General features: G+C 38.0%; 1 pseudogene; it reads right to left on the bottom strand.

Moving 5' to 3' along the window:
- Positions 1–367: 367 nt before the first annotated feature.
- On the bottom strand, positions 368–1,097 carry LOC137758993 (small ribosomal subunit protein eS8 pseudogene; annotated as a pseudogene).
- Positions 1,098–8,548: the final 7,451 nt, after the last annotated feature.

Raw genomic sequence — 8,548 nt, 5'->3', positions numbered from 1 at the left:
AACTAGAGAAAGCCCATGCACAGCAACAAAGACCCAACGCAGCCAAAAATAAATAAATAAATTTATTAAAAAAAAACTCTCAGCAAACTAGGAATAGAGAGGAACTTTCTCAACTTGATAAAGACGATCTACAAAAAACCTACAGCTAACATCATACCTAGTGGTGAGAAACTCAAAGATTTCCTGCTAAGATCAGAAATGAGGCAAGGATGTCCCCTCTCACTGCTGTTTTTCAACATCATGCTGAAAACCTAGCTAATATGATAAGACAAGAAAAGGAAATAAAAATATACAGATTGAGAAGGAAGAAATAAAACTTTCTGTGATCAAACAATTTTTTGTTTTTTTAGTACAATAAACACCTTTATTACATGAGCTAAGATAGGAGGGAAGAGGATTTATTTGCCTTTCTGGGCCTTGATTTTCCTCAGATAGAACTCCAGCTCCTTTCCCTCTAGCACATAACCATCTGGTCTGCCACACTGGCCTGGTCTTGAAGCGATGCATGCAAGAAACGTGCCCTGCTGGAACTGCTCCTCTAGAAGACTGCTGATTTTGGCATTCTTTTTCCTTTCATCATATTTCTTCTGAATTTTTATTTTGATCATTTTTTGTTTAAAATCTATTCCTCCTCAGGAGTCAGCCTGGCCCCCTTCTTGCGGCCCAGGGGCAGTGTATAGTGAGACTCGTACCACTGTTGGTACGTGTGCTGTCAATGAGCACAATGCAGTTCTTCACCAGGGTCTTAGTATGGACCAGTTCGTTGTTGGATGCATTATAGACAACATCAGTGATCCTTGTCTTGTGTGTACAACACTCTGAGCCCCAGGAGAAGCTCCCCACGTCCAGCCTCAGGGCCCGGTACTTCTTGTCACCTCCTCACACCCGGACTGTGTGTATGCGGCGGGGGCCACTCTTGGTGTTGGCAGCGGGGTGTCCCAGCTCATACTTCCACTTCTGTGGTAGGGCTTTCTCTTGCCCCCAGTCTTGCAGCCCTTGTGCCAGTTGTCCTGAGAAATGCCTCCGTGTGGAAGTGGGGTCAGGAGCCTGACCCAGGGAGCCCGGGACCAGCCCACCAGCCCAGCACCCCACCTCATGCTCAGCTCTCCAAGGTTGGCTACCCCATGATCAAACAAACTTTGATCATCTATGTAGAAAATCTGAAAGAATCAACATTAAAAAAAAAACAAAAACCTCCTGGAACTAATAAGTGATCCTGGTTGCAGGATACAAGGTTGCAGGATACAAGATGGATATTCAAAAGTCAATTGTTTTCTTACAATGAAAAAGTGGAATTTGAAATTAAAAATATAGTATCATTGTGGAATCTAAAATACGGCACAAATGAACTTATCTATGAAACAGAAACAGATTCACAGACATAGAGAACAGACTTGTGGTTGCCAAGGGGGGAGGGGTGTGGGGGAGGGATGGAGTGGGAGCTCCGGGTTAGCAGCTGCAAACTAGTATTTATAGAATGGATAAACAACAAAGTCTTACTTTATAGCACAGGGCACTATATTCAACATCCTGTGATAAACCATAATGAAAAAGAATATAAAAAAGAATGTATGTATATGTATAACTGAATCACTTTGCTATACAGCAGAAATTAACACAACATTGTAAATCAACTATAGTTCAATAAAAAGAAAAGAAAAAATCTAGTATCATTTACATTAGCACCCCCAAAAATGAAGTAGGTATGAATCTAACAAAATATGTACGAGACTTATATGAGAAAAATCTACAAAACTCTTATGAAGGAAATCAAAGGAGAACTAAATAAATGGAAAGATACTCCATATTCATGGATAGGAAGATACAATACTGTAACAATGTCAGTTCTTCCAAACTTGATTGTGATTCAACACAATCCCAATAAAAATCCCAACAAATTAATTTATGGACTTTAATAAACTGATTCTAAAGTTTCTATGGAAGGCTAAAAGACCCTGTTTGCACCATGATTTGTCTGCTGAAAATGTGAACTAGTAAAAATGAAGTAACTGGGAAAAAAATAGCCAACACAATATTGAAGGAAGAGAACAACTACCCAACTTCAAGATTTACTGTAAAGCTACAGTCATCAAGACAGTGTGGTATTGGTAGAAGAATAGACAAATAGAGTAACAGAACAGAGCAGAAAGCCCAGAAATAGACCCACATAAATGTAGTCAACTGATCTTTGACAAAGGAGTGAAGACAATACAATGGAGAAAAGAGAGTCTTTTCAACAAATGGTGCTGGAACAGCTGGACATCACATGCAAAATAAATGAATCTAGGGACTTCCTTTGTGGCGCAGTGGTTAAGAATCCACCTGCCAATGCAGGGGACACAGGTTTGATCCCTGGTCCAGGAAGATCCCACATGCTGCAGAGCAACTAAGCCCATGTGCCACAACTACCGAGTCTGTGCTCTAGAGCCCACGAGCCACAACTACTGAGCCCACGCACCACAACAACTGAAGCCCACACACCTAGAGCCCATGCTCCACAACAAGAGAAGCCACCACAATGAGAAGCCCGCACACTGCAACGAAGAGTAGCCCCTGCTCGCTGCAACTAGAGAAAACCTGCACACAGCAACGAAGACCCAACACAGCCAAAAATAAAATAAAATTTTTAAAAAATATTTTAAAAAATGAATCTAGACACAGACTTTACACCCTCCACAAAAATTTACTCAAAATGGATCTCAGACCTAAATGTAAAACAACAAAGCTATAAAACTCCTAGAGGATAACACAGGAGACAAACTAGATGACCTTGGATATGGCAATGACTTATAAGAGACAACACTAAAGTTATGATCCATGAAATAAATAATGGATAATAATTTCATTTTAATTAATATTAAAAACCTCTGCTCTGCAAAAGACACTGTCAGAATGGGAAGACAGGCCACAGACAGGGAGAGAATATTTGCAAAAGACATATTGATAAAGGATTGTTATCCAAAATATACAAAGAATTCTTAAAAGTCAACAATAGAAAACTAACAATCCAACTTAAAAATGGGCCAAAGACCTGAATAGACAATTTGCCAAAGAAGATATACAAATGGTAAACATGCATCTGAAAAGATGTTCCACATCATGTCATAGGGAAATGCACATTAAAGCAACAATGAGATACCACTACACACCTATTAGATTCGTCAAAATCCAGAACACTGACAACACCAAATGCTGGTGAGGATGTAGAGCAACAGGAGTCCTCATTCATTGGTGGTGAAAATGCAAAATGATGCAGTCACTTTGGAAGACTGGCAGCTTCTTACGAAACTAAACATACTCTTAGCATATAATTCAGCTATCATGCTCTTTAGTATTTACACAAATGAGTTGAAAACTTATGTCCACACGAAAACATGCACATGAATGTTTATAGCAGACTTATTCATAATTACCAAAACTTGGAAGCAATCAAGATGTCCTTCAGTAGGTGAATGAATAAAAAAAACTGTGGTATATCCAAACTATGGAATATTATTCAGCACTAAAAAAAAAAGAACTATTAAGCCGTGAAAAGACATGGAGGATCCTTAAAAGTATATTACTAAGAGACTTCCCTGGTGGTCCAGTGGGTAAGACTCTGCGCTCCCAACGCAGAGGGCCTGGGTTCGATCCCTGCTTGGGGAACTAGATCCCACATGCATGCCGCAACGAAGATCCCGCATGCCGCAACTAAGACCCAGAGCAACCAAAATAAATAAATATTTTTTTTTTCTAAAAGTATATTACTAAGTGAAAGAAGCCAATCTTAAAAGGCTGCATACTGTATTATTCTGTAGGGGAGGAAAACTTTTCCTTTCTTCCCCTCTAGGTTTCGTGGCTGGTTTAATAATTAGACATAAGACAGATTAACAGGAGAAAAATTTAATTTGTACATATGAGTGCTTGAAGAAATGTGAGACTCAAAGAAGTGACCAAAGCAGGCTGCTTCTTAACCTTTTAGACAAAGAAACAATTACTTGTGAAGATTTGACAAAACAAGGGGGTTTGGACTTGGGGTAGCAAATTAATGAAAAGTAACAAAATTTGTTTATAGAGCCTTCTCAGCCTTGAATTCCCTATCTCTGACAATAAGGATGATTTCTTGGGGTGGTCTATTCTGCTCTCCAATTCCAACTATATGACATTCTAAAAAAGGCAAAACTATGGAAACAGTAAAAAGATTAGTGGTTACAGGGGTTAGGAGGGGAGGGTAGGAGGGATGAATAGGCTGAGCATAGAGGATATTCAGGGCAGTGAAATTATTCTGTATGATAATATAATGATGGATACATGTCATTCTACATTTATCAAAACCCATACAATGTACAACACCAAGAATGAACACTAATGAAACTATGGACTTTGGGTGATAATGATTTAAGATTCATCGATTGTCACAAATGTACCACTTTGGTGCAGAATGTTGAAAGTGGATGAGGCTGTCCTGTGTGGGGACAGAGGGTTTACAGGAACTCGGTGCATTTTCTGCTCGATTTTGGTGTGAACCTAAAACTCCTCCAAAAAATAAAGCCTGTTTAAAAGGAAAAAAACCCACAATGAGACATCATCTCACACCCATTGGAATGGCTACTATCAAAACAAAACAAAACAGAAAACAAGTGTTGACAAGGATGTGGAGAAATTAGAACTCTTGTGCATTGTTGGTGGGAAAGTAAAACAGCACAACACTATGGAAAATGGTATGGCAGTTCCTCAAAAACTAAAAATAGAATTACCATATTGATTTGGCAATCCTACTGCTGTATATCAAAAATAATTGAAAGCAGAATCTCAAAGAGATATTTGCATACCCACGTTCAAAATAGCAGCATTATTCACTATAGCCAAGGGGTGGAAGCAACCCAAGTGTTCATTGAATGGATGGATAAATAAAATACGATGTATACATACCATGGAATATTATTCAGCCTTAAAAAAGGAAGGAAATCATATCACATGCTACAACATGGGTGAAGCTTAAAGACATTGTGCTAAGTGAAATAAGCCAGTCACAAAAAGACATATACTGTGTGATGCCTCTCAGTTGTGTGAGATATCTAGAGTAGTCAAATTCATAGGCACAGAAAGTAGAATGGTAGTTGCCAGGGGCTGGTGGGGAGGAGAAAATGGGGAGTTACTGTTTAATGGTATAGCGCTTCAGTTTTGCAAGATGAAAAATTCTAGAGATCAGTTGCACAACAATGTGAATATACTGTACTTCACACTACTAAACAGTACACTTAAAAATCATCAAGAGGGACTTCCCTGGTGGTCCAGTGGTAAAGAATCTGCCTTACAATGCAGGGGACGCAGCTTCGATCCCTGGTCAGGGAACTAAGATCCCACATGCCGCTGGGCAGCTAAGCCCGCGTGCCACGACTACTGAGCTTGCGCGCCTCAACTAGAAAGCCTGCGGGCCGCAAACCACAGAGCCCACACGCCCTGGAGCCTGCGTGCCACAACTAGGGAAGAGAAAACCCACACGCCACAACTAAAGAGAAGCCTGCGCACCAAAACGAAGTGCCCATGTGCCGCAACTAAGTCCTGATGCAGCCAAAAATAATAAATTAAATAAATAAATAAATCTTTTTAAAAAAAAAAAAATCATTAAGATGGGGAATCCCCTGGCAGTCCCATGGTTAGGACTCCACACTTTCACTGCCGAGGGCGTGGGTTCAATTCCTGGTGGGGGAACTAAGATCCCACAGCTGCACGGCATGGCCAAAAAAAATTAAAAATAAAAAAAAATGATATATTTTTAAAAATCATTAAGATGGTAAATTTTATGTTTTTTTACCATGACTAAAAACTAAATAAAGTAAAATTTTAATAACGTAAATTAAAGAAGCTAATTATTTTTTAGTGGATCAAAGACCTAAATATAAGAGCTAAAACCATAAAACTCTTAGAACAAAACATTGGGGAAAAGCTTCACAACTTTGGATTTGGCAATGATTTCTTGGATGTGACACCAAAAGCACAGTCAGCTAAGGAAAAACTATATAAATAGAACTACTTAAAAATTAAAAAAATTTTTTCATCAATAGACAAAATCAACAGAGTAAAGAGGCAAATCATGGAATGGGAGAAAATATTTTAAAATTATATATATCTGATAATGGATTAACATCCAGAATATATAAGGAACTCCTACAAATCAATGACAAAAAAACAAACAACCTGATTTTTAAATAGACAAAGAACTTGAATATACATTTCTCCAAAGAAGATATACAAATAAGCAGAGAAATTGGAACTATTGTGCTTTGCTGGTGGGAATGTATGCAACTGCTGTGGAAAATGGTATGGCAGTTCTTCAAAAAATTAAATGTAGAATTACCGTTATGACCCAACAATTCTACTTCTGGGTATATACACAAAAGAAATGAAAGCAGGGACTTGAGCAGATATTGTACACCAATGTTCATAGCAGCATTACTCCCAATAGCCAAAAGGTGGAAAAAACCCAAATGTCCATCAGGTTTGAATAAATATGCAAACTGTAGCATATACATACAATGGAATATTATTCAGCCTCAAAAACAAGAAAATTCTGACATTCACTGCAACATGGATGAACCTTGAGGACATTATGCTCAGTGAAATAAGCCAGACACAAAAGGACAAATATTGTATAATTCCACTTACATGAGGTACCTAGAATAGCCAAATTCATAGATACAGAAGGTAGGACAATGATTCCCAGGGGCTGGGGGAAGGGGAGAATGATGAATGAGTGTTTAATGGGTACAGAGTTTCAGTTTGGGATGAAGAAAAGTTCTGGAGATGGATGGTGGTGACGATTGCATAAGGTTGTGAATGTACTTAGTACCACAAAACTGTACACTTAAAAATGGTTACAGTGGTAAAATTTTATGTTATGTATATTTTACCACAATAAAAAAAGACATCCAACATTATAATTTCATTTAGTGAAATAAAACTATATACATATCTTTCATTTTAAACAGGTTATGGAAACAGTGGTAACTTACCTAACTCATAAAATGAATCAGGAAATTTAGAAAGTTTAAATCATGAGAAATTTAACCCTGGTCATGTACAAACCAGAATATTGTGTTTACATTATTTTTATATGGTAAACTACTTTTCCAAGACTCTCAATCATGCCCAGAGCTCTTTTATCTTGGAATTAAAGCTTCTTCTTATCTTTTAACAAAGGCTATTATGCACATAGACTTTCGAGTGTCTACACACATAAAAAACACAGTTGAATAACTTTGTTTTAGACAACTTTTACTATTTATTTGGACTAGATAGTTCTAGAGTGTGCACATAACAACCGAATGTCTTGTTTTGTTTTGTATTTTGTTTTAATGGTATTCTTTAAGTTTACTGAGAGAATAAGAGAGAGGAACAGAAAAAGTGAGAAGCAGCTGGCTTTAGACCAATCTGAAATTGTTATTTTAAAAGACTACTTATGTTTCCTCTGCAAGGGAAGGGAAGAACTTTAGAAACAGAAAAACAGAAGAAACCACATTACAGCTGGTTTAGAGAGTAACTTGGGCCTTTGACAAATTTCTCAAGCCTTACAATTAGAAAGCCCACATTTACTAATCCCTGAGGTATGGAAATGGAGGCATGGAGTTCATCCTACATTAAATAAAATGATCTCTCTTTTCAACAAACAAGACAATCTCTTCATGAGAGTTTGTTTTTTGCTCGAAGGTGTCTCTTAAATGAACAATCTTTTCAATGTCAAAAGCCCCCCAAAGTGGCCACTGCAATTCCAAATTGTCACTGGTGAAATTGTAGCAGTCAGAAAGCTAAGTACAAGTTGGTGGTGTTGTGGTGAGAAAGCATTCAGCAGGTTAAGGGTTTGACCAGGAAGAAGCCCTTTTTTAAAAGAGCCCATGGAACCGAATGGTCCATAAGGATGGCTCATGTGTAACTTTATTTCTCTGAAGCTTGGCCAAAGGCCAACAAGCACCCATCAGAGCCAGATACAACCTCCTAACTCTAGGCAAACTAAGCTAAACAAAATAGTTCTCAAGGATACAAGGACAAGATCAAGGAAGAAATCTTTACAAGGTTTTGAAATGATGACCCAAGACAAAGAATGCCCAACTAGAGAATGAACTTATCAGGGTTATGCCCATCTCTCCCACAGAATTTTCATTCTCAAGAAGTAGCAAATGCTGGAGAGGATGTGGAGAAAAGGAAACCCTTGTGCATTGTTGGTGGGAATGTAAGTTGGTGCACCCACTACAGAAAACATCATGGAGGTTCCTCAGAAAATTAAACATAGAACTACCATATGATCCAGCAATCCCACTTCTAGGTGTTCATCCGAAGCAAACAAGATCACTATCTTAAAAAGATATCTGCACCCCCATGTTTATTGCAGCATTATTTACAGTAAATCCAGGACATGGTAACAAACTATGTGTCCCATCAACAGATGAATGGATAAAGAAAATGTGATATACACACACACCTTATAATTTCTCAAATGCCATTTTGGAATGGAAAATTAATAAAACCCTGGGTTACAACATTATAATACTTACTAGAAAAGTCACTCTAA

The sequence above is a fragment of the Eschrichtius robustus genome, chromosome 2, assembly GCF_028021215.1.
Source record: "Eschrichtius robustus isolate mEscRob2 chromosome 2, mEscRob2.pri, whole genome shotgun sequence".
NCBI lineage: Eukaryota > Metazoa > Chordata > Mammalia > Artiodactyla > Eschrichtiidae > Eschrichtius > Eschrichtius robustus.
Note: the sequence above shows the minus strand (reverse complement) of the source record. Positions and strands in the feature narration are given on the sequence as shown.